Source organism: Staurois parvus, unplaced genomic scaffold (genome assembly GCF_062004578.1).
Source record: "Staurois parvus isolate SC_StPar_1 unplaced genomic scaffold, SC_StPar_1.0 ptg001933l, whole genome shotgun sequence".
Lineage (NCBI taxonomy): Eukaryota > Metazoa > Chordata > Amphibia > Anura > Ranidae > Staurois > Staurois parvus.
Window position 1 is genome coordinate 180815 of NW_028319729.1, and position 13312 is coordinate 194126.

At 46.1% G+C, this 13312-nt stretch overlaps 1 non-coding gene across 1 annotated transcript; it reads left to right on the forward strand.

Annotated features, from left to right (window-relative positions):
* Positions 1 to 12174: 12174 nt before the first annotated feature.
* Positions 12175 to 12246, forward strand: TRNAG-UCC (transfer RNA glycine (anticodon UCC)). The gene has a single exon. It is a non-coding gene; the product is annotated as a tRNA-Gly (tRNA).
* Positions 12247 to 13312: the final 1066 nt, after the last annotated feature.

The window sequence follows — 13312 nt, forward strand, 5'->3', positions numbered from 1 at the left end:
ATATGTGAGGTGTGTCCTGTATACAGTATATATGAGGGGTGTGTCCTGTATACAGTATATATGTGGGGTGTGTCCTGTATACAGTATATATGAGGGGTGTGTCCTGTATACGGTATATATGTGGGGTGTGTCCTGTATACGGTATACATGTGGGGTGTGTCCTGTATACAGTATATATGTGGGGTGTGTCCTGTATACGGTATATATGTGACGTGTGTCCTGTATATAGTATATATGTGGGGTGTGTCCTGTATACAGTATATATATGTGGGGTGTGTCCTGTATACGGTATATATGTGGGGTGTGTCCTGTATACGGTATATATGTGGGGTGTGTCCTGTATACGGTATATATGTGGGGTGTGTCCTGTATACAGTATATATGTGGGGTATGTCCTGTATACAGTATATATATGGGGGGTGTCCTGTATACAGTATATATATGTGGGGTGTGTCCTGTATACAGTATATATGTGGGGTGTGTCCTGTATACGGTATATATGTGGGGTGTGTCCTGTATACGGTATATATGTGGGGTGTGTCCTGTATACAGTATATATGTGGGGTGTGTCCTGTATACGGTATATATGTGGGGTGTGTCCTGTATACGGTATATATGTGGGGTGTGTCCTGTATACAGTATATATATGTGGGGTGTGTCCTGTATACAGTATATATGTGGGGTGTGTCCTGTATATGGTATATATGTGGGGTGTGTCCTGTATACAGTATATATGTGGGGTGTGTCCTGTATACAGTATATATATGTGGGGTGTGTCCTGTATACAGTATATATGTGAGGTGTGTCCTGTATACAGTATATATGTGGGGTGTGTCCTGTATACGGTATATATGAGCGGTGTGTCCTGTATACAGTATATATATGTGGGGTGTGTCCTGTATACAGTATATATGAGGGGTGTGTCCTGTATACGGTATATATGAGGGGTGTGTCCTGTATACAGTATATATGTGGGGTGTGTCCTGTATACAGTATATATGTGGGGTGTGTCCTGTATACAGTATATATGTGGGGTGTGTCCTGTATACAGTATATATGTGGGGTGTGTCCTGTATACAGAATATATGTGCGGTGTGTCCTGTATACAGTATATATGAGGGGTGTGTCCTGTATACAGTATATATGTGGGGTGTGTCCTGTATATATGTGGGGTGTGTCCTGTATACAGTATATATGTGGGGTGTGTCCTGTATATATGAGGGATGTGTCCTGTATACAGTATATATGTGGGGTGTGTCCTGTATACAGTATATATGAGTGGTGTGTCCTGTATACGGTATATATGAGGGGTGTGTCCTGTATACGGTATATATGTGCGGTGTGTCCTGTACACAGTATATATGTGGGGTGTGTCCTGTATACGGTATATATGAGCGGTGTGTCCTGTATACGGTATATATGAGGGGTGTGTCCTGTATACAGTATATATGTGGGGTGTGTCCCGTATACAGTATATATGTGGGGTGTGTCCTGTATACGGTATATATGAGGGGTGTGTCCTGTATACAGTATATATGTGGGGTGTGTCCTGTATACGGTATATATGTGAGGTGTGTCCTGTATACAGTATATATGTGGGGTGTGTCCTGTATACAGTATATATGAGGGGTGTGTCCTGTATACAGTATATATGTGAGGTGTGTCCTGTATACAGTATATATGTGTGGTGTGTCCTGTATACGGTATATATGTGGGATGTGTCCTGTATACAGTATATATGTGGGGTGTGTCCTGTATACGGTATATATGAGGGGTGTGTCCTGTATACAGTATATATATATGGGGGTGTCCTGTATACTATATATATGTGCGGTGTGTCCTGTATACAGTATATATGTGGGGTGTGTCCCGTATACAGTATATATGTGGGGTGTGTCCTGTATACGGTATATATGAGGGGTGTGTCCTGTATACAGTATATATGTGGGGTGTGTCCTGTATACGGTATATATGTGAGGTGTGTCCTGTATACAGTATATATGTGGGGTGTGTCCTGTATACAGTATATATGTGGGGTGTGTCCTGTATACGGTATATATGAGGGGTGTGTCCTGTATACAGTATATATGTGCGGTGTGTCCTGTATACGGTATATATGAGGGGTGTGTCCTGTATACAGTATATATATATGGGGGTGTCCTGTATACTATATATATGTGCGGTGTGTCCTGTATACAGTATATATGTGGGGTGTGTCCTGTATACGGTATATATGAGGGGTGTGTCCCGTATACAGTATATATGTGGGGTGTGTCCTGTATACGGTATATATGAGGGGTGTGTCCTGTATACAGTATATATGTGGGGTGTGTCCTGTATACGGTATATATGTGAGGTGTGTCCTGTATACAGTATATATGTGGGGTGTGTCCTGTATACAGTATATATGTGGGGTGTGTCCTGTATACGGTATATATGAGGGGTGTGTCCTGTATACAGTATATATGTGGGGTGTGTCCTGTATACGGTATATATGTGGGGTGTGTCCTGTATACGGTATATATGTGGGGTGTGTCCTGTATACAGTATATATGTGGGGTGTGTCCTGTATACGGTATATATGTGGGGTGTGTCCTGTATACGGTATATATGTGGGGTGTGTCCTGTATACGGTATATATGTGTGGTGTGTCCTGTATACAGTATATATGAGGGGTGTGTCCTGTATACGGTATATATGTGAGGTGTGTCCTGTATACGGTATATATGTGAGGTGTGTCCTGTATACGGTATATATGTGAGGTGTGTCCTGTATACAGTATATATGTGGGGTGTGTCCTGTATACGGTATATATGAGGGGTGTGTCCTGTATACAGTATATATGTGGGGTGTGTCCTGTATACGGTATATATGAGGGGTGTGTCCTGTATACAGTATATATATATGGGGGTGTCCTGTATACAGTATATATATGTGCGGTGTGTCCTGTATACAGTATATATATGGGGGGTGTCCTGTATACTATATATATGTGGGGTGTGTCCTGTATACAGTATATATATGTGCGGTGTGTCCTGTATACAGTATATATATGGGGTGTGTCCTGTATACAGTATATATATGGGGGGTGTCCTGTATACTATATATATGTGGGGTGTGTCCTGTATACAGTATATATATGTGCGGTGTGTCCTGTATACAGTATATATATGGGGGGTGTCCTGTATACTATATATATGTGGGGTGTGTCCTGTATACAGTATATATATGGGGTGTGTCCTGTATACTATATATATGGGGGGTGTCCTGTATACAGTATATATATGGGGGGTGTCCTGTATACAGTATATATGTGCGGTGTGTCAGATGTATATAGCGCTTTGTATATAGAAGTAGGGTGTATATTGGATATGGGGGGGCCCATGCTCAGTGTTGGACTAATGAATACAAAGCCTGCTGGGATTGGCTGGGTTGTGACATCAGCCCACCTCTCTGACTCAGCCAATCCAAGCAGCCTTTGTATTCATTAGTAGAATACATCGCTTGCTGTGATTGGCCCAGTGTATACTGTATGTAGCTGCAACTACCGTACATACACACATCCAGCGGACTGATTACAGTCGGGACGTACCGCTACGTTTTGAACCCGCTTGGCTCAGCGCAGAATCCTGTATATACGGCACATCCAGCGGGCTGACAGATTCATCTCTCACAGGGACATTTGTTTTCAGCCAGCTTGGCTCAGCGCGGTGTTCTGTATGGACATTACTGCATTCAGCCAGCCTGACCCAAACAAACTCAAGGGTCACATTTTATACCCCGCGTATCAGACCACCCCCAATTTTTGGGGTATATTTTCAAGTATAACAAGTAGTCTTATACGCCAGAAAATATATATTTTTTTATTTGTAGGTGAGAAGCAAATACAATGAAACGTAGATTTCTCATACATTATAACCAATGACGGTACAATAAATCCCCCCTCCGGCCCCCCTCCAGTCTTGCACAGTAGAAGCGCGGAGCGGGGATTTATAGAAGAATACATTTATATATTGAACGTCGTTACGTCTGCAGACAAATATTGATTGGATCATGAAGTCCGTTCACAGGTGGGGTTCGCTGTTCATAGGGAAGGAAGTTCTTTTACTAACCATGTAAAGGCTCTTTCAGTAACAAGCCGTTTACATCTCCAAGTATAAAAGAACATTGTATAGGTTTCCAGAGCCGGGAATCCTCTGACATACACATGGGCAGATCTCTGCACACAGCCAGAGGAAGGGCTCTTTATACCCGCATTGCCCTCTAACAGTGATCACCGTTGGATCTCTTTTCAGAGGGCAATTGACAGGCAGCTGGGAGATGAGAAGTCACCTTCTCACTAAGTGATATAATCCTGTAAAGTCCCCGCCCCCGAGCAGCAACCACATGCATTGTACATGGATGCAGGGCAGTTGTGACGGGTCCCATTCACACTCAGCAGTACCGATGGCAAATGTGACAGAGGGTATCATCTCTGCTGCATCCGCAAAGCATGTGTACAGCCCCTTCCATCCAAGCAGTATGGGGGGTGGTAAAACCATGACCCCCCCCCCCATGGCTGATATACTTGGAAGGGGAGGAAGGACATTCAGGACAGGTTTTTGGGTTTTGGGTTGACATGAGAAGTTTTCAGAGGGCATCCATGGACGTCCTCCCAGAACTACGCCCCCCCCCCCCCCCCCCAAGCGCGATCTTTGATCGCTGTGTCCTTCAGCCACAGCTGATCATATGTCCAGGAAAGGGCCAATCAGAGCAGCCTTTTACCATGTGGTCAGCTGTGCCCAATCACAGCCGATCAGTGTAAATCAGAAATGCTGGATATCGGCAGTCCTCTCCTCCCGCTCACAGCACATGAGGAGAGGAGAGCTGGGAAGCGGCATTTCTCAGAGGGGACAAATACACTGATCATCAGGGCACTAATTATCAGTGTAGCCCCATCAGTGCCCATCAGTGCTTTGTATGGGTGCCCATCAGTGCTGGCTATCAGTGCCCATCAGTGCTAGTGGTCACTGCCCATCAGTGCTTTGTATGGGTGCCCATCAGTGATGGCTATCAGTACCCATCAGTGCTAGTGGTCAGTACCCATCAGTGCTAGTGGTCAGTGCCCATCAGTGCCCATCAGTGCTGGCTATCAGTGCCCATCAGTGCTAGCGGTCAGTGACCATCAGTACAGGCTATCAGTGCCCATTAGTAATGGCTATCAGTACCCATCAGTGCTAGTGCTCACTGCCCATCAGTGCTTTGTATGGGTGCCCATCAGTGATGGCTATCAGTGCCCATCAGTGCTAGTGGTCAGTGACCATCAGTGCTGGCTATCAGTACCCATCAGTGCTAGTGGTCAGTGCTCATCAGTACATTGCTTATCAGTGATGAATTTCATTGTCCATCATTGATGCCTGTCTGTACCCATCAGTGCTATCTATCAGTGCCCATCAGTGCTGCCTATCAGTGCCACATATTGGATAAGTCTCATCAGTGCCTCATCAATATCCATCATTGCTGACTATCAGTGCCCATCAGTGCTGGCTGTCAGTGCCCATCAGTGCTGGTTGTCAGTGCCGCCAATCAATTCCCATCAGTGCCGCCTCATCAGTGAAGGAGAAAAATCACCTATTTACAAAACTTTATAACAGAAACTAAACAAAAATTTGTTTTTTTTCAAAATGTTTGGTCTTTCATCGTTTGTTTAACATAAATTAACCCCCCCTCCCCCCCCCCAGTGCTGATTAAATACCAACAAAAGAAATCTCTGTTTGTCTAAAAAAAAAGCTATAAATTTAGTTTGGATGCAATGTTGCATGACCGTGCGATTGTTATTCAAAGTGTGACATCTGGCCTGGGCAGGAAGGGGGTAAAAGTGCCCGGTAGGCAAGTGGTTGATGTCACTTTAAGGCGAAATTTCCCCTTTTTGGTGGAGTTGCGCTTTAGTAAAAGGTCTGCATGCTGCATTATTTCCTCTATAACTCGCTGGCTTTAGATCTGTAAGTGTATGGTAATCCTTCCCTTCCTAACCAAACCGTTTATACAAAAAGAGCCGCAGAGGAGGCGGGGCTAGAAAGAGAACCTGTTACAAAGTGACAGCTTTTCCCTTTCCCTGAATACTTGAGGCAGAATGAAGCAGAAGACTGAAATCAGGGACTTACATCTCCTCCGCTGTCCTTCATCCCGATGATGTCTGGGGGCGGAGCCAAAGTAACTACGGCGCCCGCAGGTAAGTGCACCCCAGTACTGGCGGGCACGCTGGACGAGATGACGGCGACTGGAGAGGCATCAGGAACCTGGAGGAGAATGTGCAAAATTGTATAACAGAACAAAGAAAACGGTTTGGTTTTTTTTCCCCAATCTTTTTAGCACAAAAAGAAAACAACCCAGTGGGGGCTCATTGGTGGATGTGAGGAGGAAAGTCTCATTGATGGAGGTGGGGAGGGAAGTCTCATTGATGGAGGTGCGGAGGGAAGTCTCATTGATGGAGGTGGGGAGGAAAGTCTCATTGATGGAGGTGGGGAGGGAAGTCTGGCCTGTTTAGCCAAATCCAAAAACGGACAGGTGGACCTGATTGGAACGGTCATGTGAAAGAGGCCAGAACCAATCACATGGGCAAAAACCACCACAAATCCTATCTATTCCTATTGGTTCCCTCTGATGCTCCTCCATCTCCCAGCCTGAGCTCTGCTGTACAGGAGATTATGAGGATTCATTGATGTTCTTTTCATACCTGGAGTCCAGCTTCAAAGGAGAATCTATAATGTGTATTTCATCCTGAGCTCTAGGTGACAGAGTGCATGTATGTATTACATGTGCTGTAGACTGGGGGCTAGCGTGGTTGACAGCACGCCCCTCTATCCCCCCCCACCGCTGTCTGACCGTGATGTTTTGAAGAAGAATGGATGAGAGTTGATGGATGGCGCTGATTTCAGCACCATGCGCTTGCCCAAGACCGATGCCATCCTACATACATGGGGGGGGGGGGGACATATCATAGCAGAGGGGGTAGAAGATAGTCAGCTCACCGTGAGCTCCACAATACAAATGCAGTGCAGAGGGTGTATGAACACCGTACCCCCCCCCCCCCCAGGTCCCTCTGTACTTACTTCTGGCCATCCTGAGTTGTCAGGGTTTCTTCAGCAGGTCCAGTGGTCAGGGAATGTGAAATATCCGCTCTTTTCTGTGCAGCGCTCACAAGACGGACCAGATAGACTCCCTGTGACAGCGCCGAGCAATCAGAATCCATCTGCTCCTTCCAGGAAGTGCTGCCCAGAGAATCCCTGGACTACTGGGTCACCTGTGGGAGCCCTGACAGCTCCCACCCCAAAGGTAAGTACAGCAGGTATCGGGGGATGGGAGGGGGGTTGTACAGCAGGTATCGGGGGATGGGAGGGGGGGTTGTACAGCAGGTATCGGGGGATGGGAGGGGGGGTTGTACAGCAGGTATCGGGGGATGGGAGGGGGGGTTGTACACCTTTACATTTATCCTTTAAAGTTGAAGTAACATTTGATAAACATTTACTGGACGTACACTATCCGGGGGCAATCTCATCCTTGGACACTTTTCTGGGGACCCTCAGGGATACCCCACATTACAGAGCTGCCTCTCTTCATCAAATCTGTTTTCCCATTTGGGATCCAGGCCTCCTAACACGCTATTAGTAATACAGAGAAGAACTGGCCGGGGCTGACAACACTGCTTGGGATTTCAGTGCAGCAGAGACAGTGTTGTCAGCTCAGTGATGAAGGGCATTCCCCATGTGAACTCACCATTGGCTGTCAGAGAAGACAGGGGGCGCGCCATCATCCCTTCGGCTACACTGGGGTCTGTCGCCCTCTTCTGAACGCCCCCTTTTATTAATGTTGGGGGGTCAGCAAGGAATGTGTCCGGGAATATTTCCTGATCTTCTAGAAGAGTAAAACGGATGGTTAGTTCACAATGGTGACCCATCATAATCACAAACCAAATCATCACAACTCAAAGAAACCTTTTCCCAGCATAGAAGATACAAATGCAAACTGACAGCCAGAGAAATATTCTCCAACAATAGAAGTTCACCTTAAAAAACAATGAAATAAATAAATAAATGCCGTGTTTTGCAGGTAAAAAAAATGTGTATTTATAATTGTTTTATTAGCAGCTTGTAAAGCATTGCATCCGCCATCCGTCCTGATTACCCCGGTAAAGGTCATACAGGGGGTCCCAAACATGGGGGGGGGGTGTACAGCCATGGTGGGGGGGGGTGTACAGTGATGATGGGGGGGGGTGTACAGTGATGATGGGGGGGGTGTACAGCGATGATGAGGGGCGGAGGGTGTACAGCGATGATGGGGGGGTGTACAGCGATGATGGGGGGGTGTACAGCGATGATGGTGGGGGGGGGTGTACAGCGATGATGGGGGGGTATAGCGATGATGGGGGGTATAGCGATGATGGGGGGGTATAGTAGTGATGGGGGGGGTACAGCGATGATGGGGGGGGGTATAGCGATGATGGGGGGGTATAGTGATGATGGGGGGGGGTATAGCGATGATGGGGGGGTATAGCAATGATGGGGGGGGTATAGCGATGATGGGGGGGTATAGTGATGATGGGGGGGGGTATAGAAATGATGGGGGGGTATAGCGGTGATGGGGGGGGTATAGCGATGATGGGGGGGGGTATAGCGATGATGGGGGGGTATAGTGATGATGGGGGGGTATAGTGATGATGGGGGGGTATAGTGATGATGGGGGGGGTATAGTGATGATGGGGGGGTATAGCGATGATGGGGGGGTATAGTGATGATGGGGGGGGGTATAGCGGTGATGGTTAATGATAACAATAAGTGTGACTATCAGAGGAGTTATGACGATGTATCACTATAACATTATATATGATTACACATCTTATTACCCATAATAATATTGGGGGCTGACCCCCCCCCCCCCCCCCAGTGTCTCCCTTCCCCCAGCACTTCCCCTTCCCGGCCACCCCGGGGCGCAGCTTCCCCAACTTCCCCTCCAGACACCATGAAAACACCGATCACTTCCTGCCTGGTCTCCATGGTGATGGGTCTTCCAGGAGGAAATCTATGGTGATGGGACACTACAGGAGGAGCTGAGTGTTGCTGCCCTCTAGCGGCTCCTGTGTGCATTACATCAGGGAAATGTCAGCACAGAGAATGGCCAGGAGATTTCTGTCATCCAAATACACAGAACAGCTTTATTGTATTATAATTATTGGGATTATTAATATTACACCCATTATTGTTTATATTACAATTCATATCAATCATTACAATCCTATTAATACAGTAAAATAAATAAAATGACATTATAATAACATTGTATGAATATAAACAGAGGCGTCTATATTATAAATACAGGGAAATGGTATCAATGTTATATAATAGGATCCAATCCAGATCTGCTCTACATCCCAACATCCAATCCAAAGCCGCCTGGGCTGGATCCCAGATGAGCCAATCAGAGTAAAGCAGGCTGAACAGAGGCTGCTGATTGGTCACACATAAACTCCGCCCCCCTCACTGTGACTTTGCACTGTAAACAGACTGGATCCCAGATGAGCCAATCAGAGTAAAGCAGACTGAACAGAGGCTGCTGATTGGTCACACATAAACCCCGCCCCCCGCACTGTGGTCACATGACCTCCCTCACTGTGAGTCCTCAGTTGCTGTTTTCTCTCACCAGAGACAGCTGCTTCCTTACAGAGCTCCTGTTTTTTTTCTAAAAAAAAACAAACAAAAATGTGCAGAATCTTTGCCGCGATTGTTATCCTGTTGCTCCCTTGGGGAGTACACAGGAAGGACATCAAAGACTCCACAAAGACCGGCATGGACAAGGACAATGATATGAAGATTATGGAGGAACAAAGAAATTTCATCAAAGACTCCCCAGATATCCGCATGGAGGGGGGGAGCATGAAGATGATGGAGGAACACCGATATTTCATCAAAGACTCCCCAGATATACGCATGGAGGAGGGGAGGACCATGAAGATGATGGAAGAACTGGAGCAGGAAAAGGTCAGAGAATTGGAAAACGAGTCCCCAGGACCCATCAGTTGGTTTTCACTACTGGCCACCATTCCATTCTGGTATAAGGGGACAGTCCTGATAAGTGTTCTCATTCTGAGGTACATCCTGCGCAGGAATCATCTGGCCACAATATTAGCACAATATTTGATGTTCCTGGAGCTGATTGAATTCTTTTATCAACTACTCGATGTCTGGTACAGCGAGGGGCCAACCTCAGAGAACACAGCCCCACCCATGCTTATAAATGCCACTGACTGCTACCAATGGATGGTTGCTGAGCTCCAGTCAGTCTGGTCCAATGGGTGGGCAGCCTTAGGGAACACAGTGCTACCCATGCTTATAAATACTGTTGCTGAGCACCAATCAGAATGCTTGTTGGGATTTATCATCTTGCTGCTGGTAATGTTCCTAAAATATTTCAAGCCATTTCACCAATGGATCCAACCAACGAAAAGCAACATCAACCCACCGACGATTGACATCGATGTAACAACAGACATCACTACGGACCAGGCTGACTTTCGTATGGAAGAGACTGACCTTCCCATTCCCAGCGTCCCACCTCCCAGGGATGACATCCGTGCTCACCTACGCCGGCAAATGAAGAAGCGCAAGGCAAAACTGAAGATCAAGGAAAGAAAATACTTTCCACTACTGATGGACGTTCTCCGAACAAGTGTCAAAATTGCAGCTGCAAGTGCGGACAGTGCTGTGCACGAGGCTGACTTTCCCATTCCCAGCGTCGCACCTCCCAGGGATCCCATCCGTGTTCATCCTTCCAGCACATCAACAAGAGGTTTACTCTTTCCAGCATTAGATAACACTTTACCATCAACGACTTCTGGCGTCTTTCCAACAAAAGACATGATCCTACGATCGAGTTCTGGCAATAGGCGAGAATGGACAACCATGACTGTCCATCCCAGTGTCCAATCCAGAGGAGCAATTCCTAGCGATACCGCCCGTTCTATCCTACAGAAATTATTGCGGCGACGGAAGAAGCGAAGACCAAACAAAAAGGCCCTCCATTGGTCTTAAAGCAGAACTGTTCTTTTCTTGGCTCCAGTGCTGAGGTGTACCGGAGCTCCCCACCAGCCATTGACATCTTCAGCCAGGCGGCTCTTGGGTACTAATCTCCAGCCATTTTAATTGGCTGGGCCAAGGTGACTTCAATCTCACGCAGGCGTGGGAGTTCAGTCATCCTGACATTGATGAAATTCTGTACTAAGCTGCACGGGTGCAGTTAGTTTGAAAGCCATGAAATAAAAAAAAAGAACAAAAAGATCTGCAGGAGCAGCATGGAGGACCAGTAGTCTATGCGGGGACAAAGGCAACTAGAGCGTGGTGGGGGCAGGGAGTGGAACTCCAGCCTGTAGCCTCTGGGCACCACGTCTCTTACCGGAGCATCTGAGATGTCTGCTGACCCTGAACAGGTGACCCCAAAGGCCAACAGATGTCCCTCCACTTTGGGAAATGGCGGCTTCCCCTTAGGATGTTTGATAGAATTTGTAGGTTTGGTATTAGGAGCCCCAGGATTGTGACTGAACTGGGCCCCTGGCTTAAGTCTGGCCTTGGAGGTTGAAGTCTCAGAGAAACGACAGGAACGCTTCTTGGCTTCAGAGGTGGGAGGGAGTCATCCCAGCTTGAGGCCTTTTCTGCTGGGGCCAATGAGAACTCTGACTACCAGCGACGTCCTATATGAGGTTGTCTAAGGGTCAGGTTGGGGGCACAGAGGAGACCTTCACCATCAGAAGACATGAGCACGAAGCGTTCTTCACATGGCCGCTCCACAGACCAACATCTCACACAAAGAGTTCTCCTCATGTTCACAGACAGGACACTCATGTGGGAAATAAGATGGACGACATCCCCGAACCCGTCCAGCCAATAATGTACAGCTGAAGACATCATCTCTAATCTCTACTGGACATCACTGATTTACCCCGCTCAGCGGGGGCGGGCCTTATACATCAGAGGCCAAAATATGGGCAGCACAGAGGCTTATTGGTTAGCCTTGCAGCACTGGGGTCCTTGGTTCATATCCTGAGCAGGACCCTATCTGCATGGAGTATGCATGTTCTCCCTGTGCCTGCGTGGGTTTCCTCCGGGTACTCCGGTTTCCTCCCACACTTCAAAAACATGCAACCTCGCGTTGGTGGTGTAGTGGTTAGCATGGCTGCTTTCCAAGCAGCTGACCTGGGTTCGATTCCCAGCCAACGCAATATCCAACATGGCTGCTTCGCCTCCTTAGTATTGGCGTGATAATTCTGATACTAATATTATTTATAGCAATGATAATAATAATTCCAACAATATCCACAACTATCATGATAATAATATTAATAACAGAAATAATATTTATAATGAGAATAAATAATTTGCGCTAGTAAATATATATAAATATATATAAAGAAATCATCAAATCATAAGTCCAAAAATATATATATATACCAATACCACAGAAAATATAAAAAACTTTTTAGGTGCAAAAAAACTTTTGTGCAAAAGGAGTGTCTCAATATAAAAAAAGTGTCTCAATATAAAAAAATTTCACCAAAAAACCTTGATAATATAATGGCAGATCATCCATAAAAATATCTTCAGAAACGGAAGCTCTCAACACACCGATCCTCATCGATCGAAATAACAGGACGAAAAACTTTGTAGTTAATCGAAAATCCACTTCTCCAATAGAAAAAGGACCACCTTCAAACGTATCCATGGGGGAAAATGCCAAGCACTCGAGAGAAACAGAAAGACTTCATGGTGCAATATTATAAAAACCAATTCCTTTATTAGATACTCATTGCACTTACTCAAGAGGTGTCCCAGCCGACACCAGCATCAACAGCATAACAGCAATCACATAAACGAGCCTGACTACTCAGCACATGTGCAATAGCTGGCAGTCAAAAACGTAATGACATCACATCAATCAAGCTCCGCCCTACGCGTTTCGTCATCGACGTCCTCACGGAGCGGATAGATGTGAGACGTCTCAACCTCATTAAATATACACTCACAGGAAACGAACAGCTGACATCAATGGGGAATCAAGCAAAGCAAGCCGCCCCAAGGATGACAGAAGTCCACAAAAAGTATACAATATATCCAATATATTTGCCATCACAAGCAAAAAACTTTAAAACAAGGGAAAAAATAAAAAGAAATTTAAATAAAACAATGATAGTAAATAAATTAAATAAATAAATACATTAACGGGCCAGTACCCTCTAAGACTGTGTTTCAAAAAGGGAACTTAAAGGGCCAGTAACACATTAAGCACA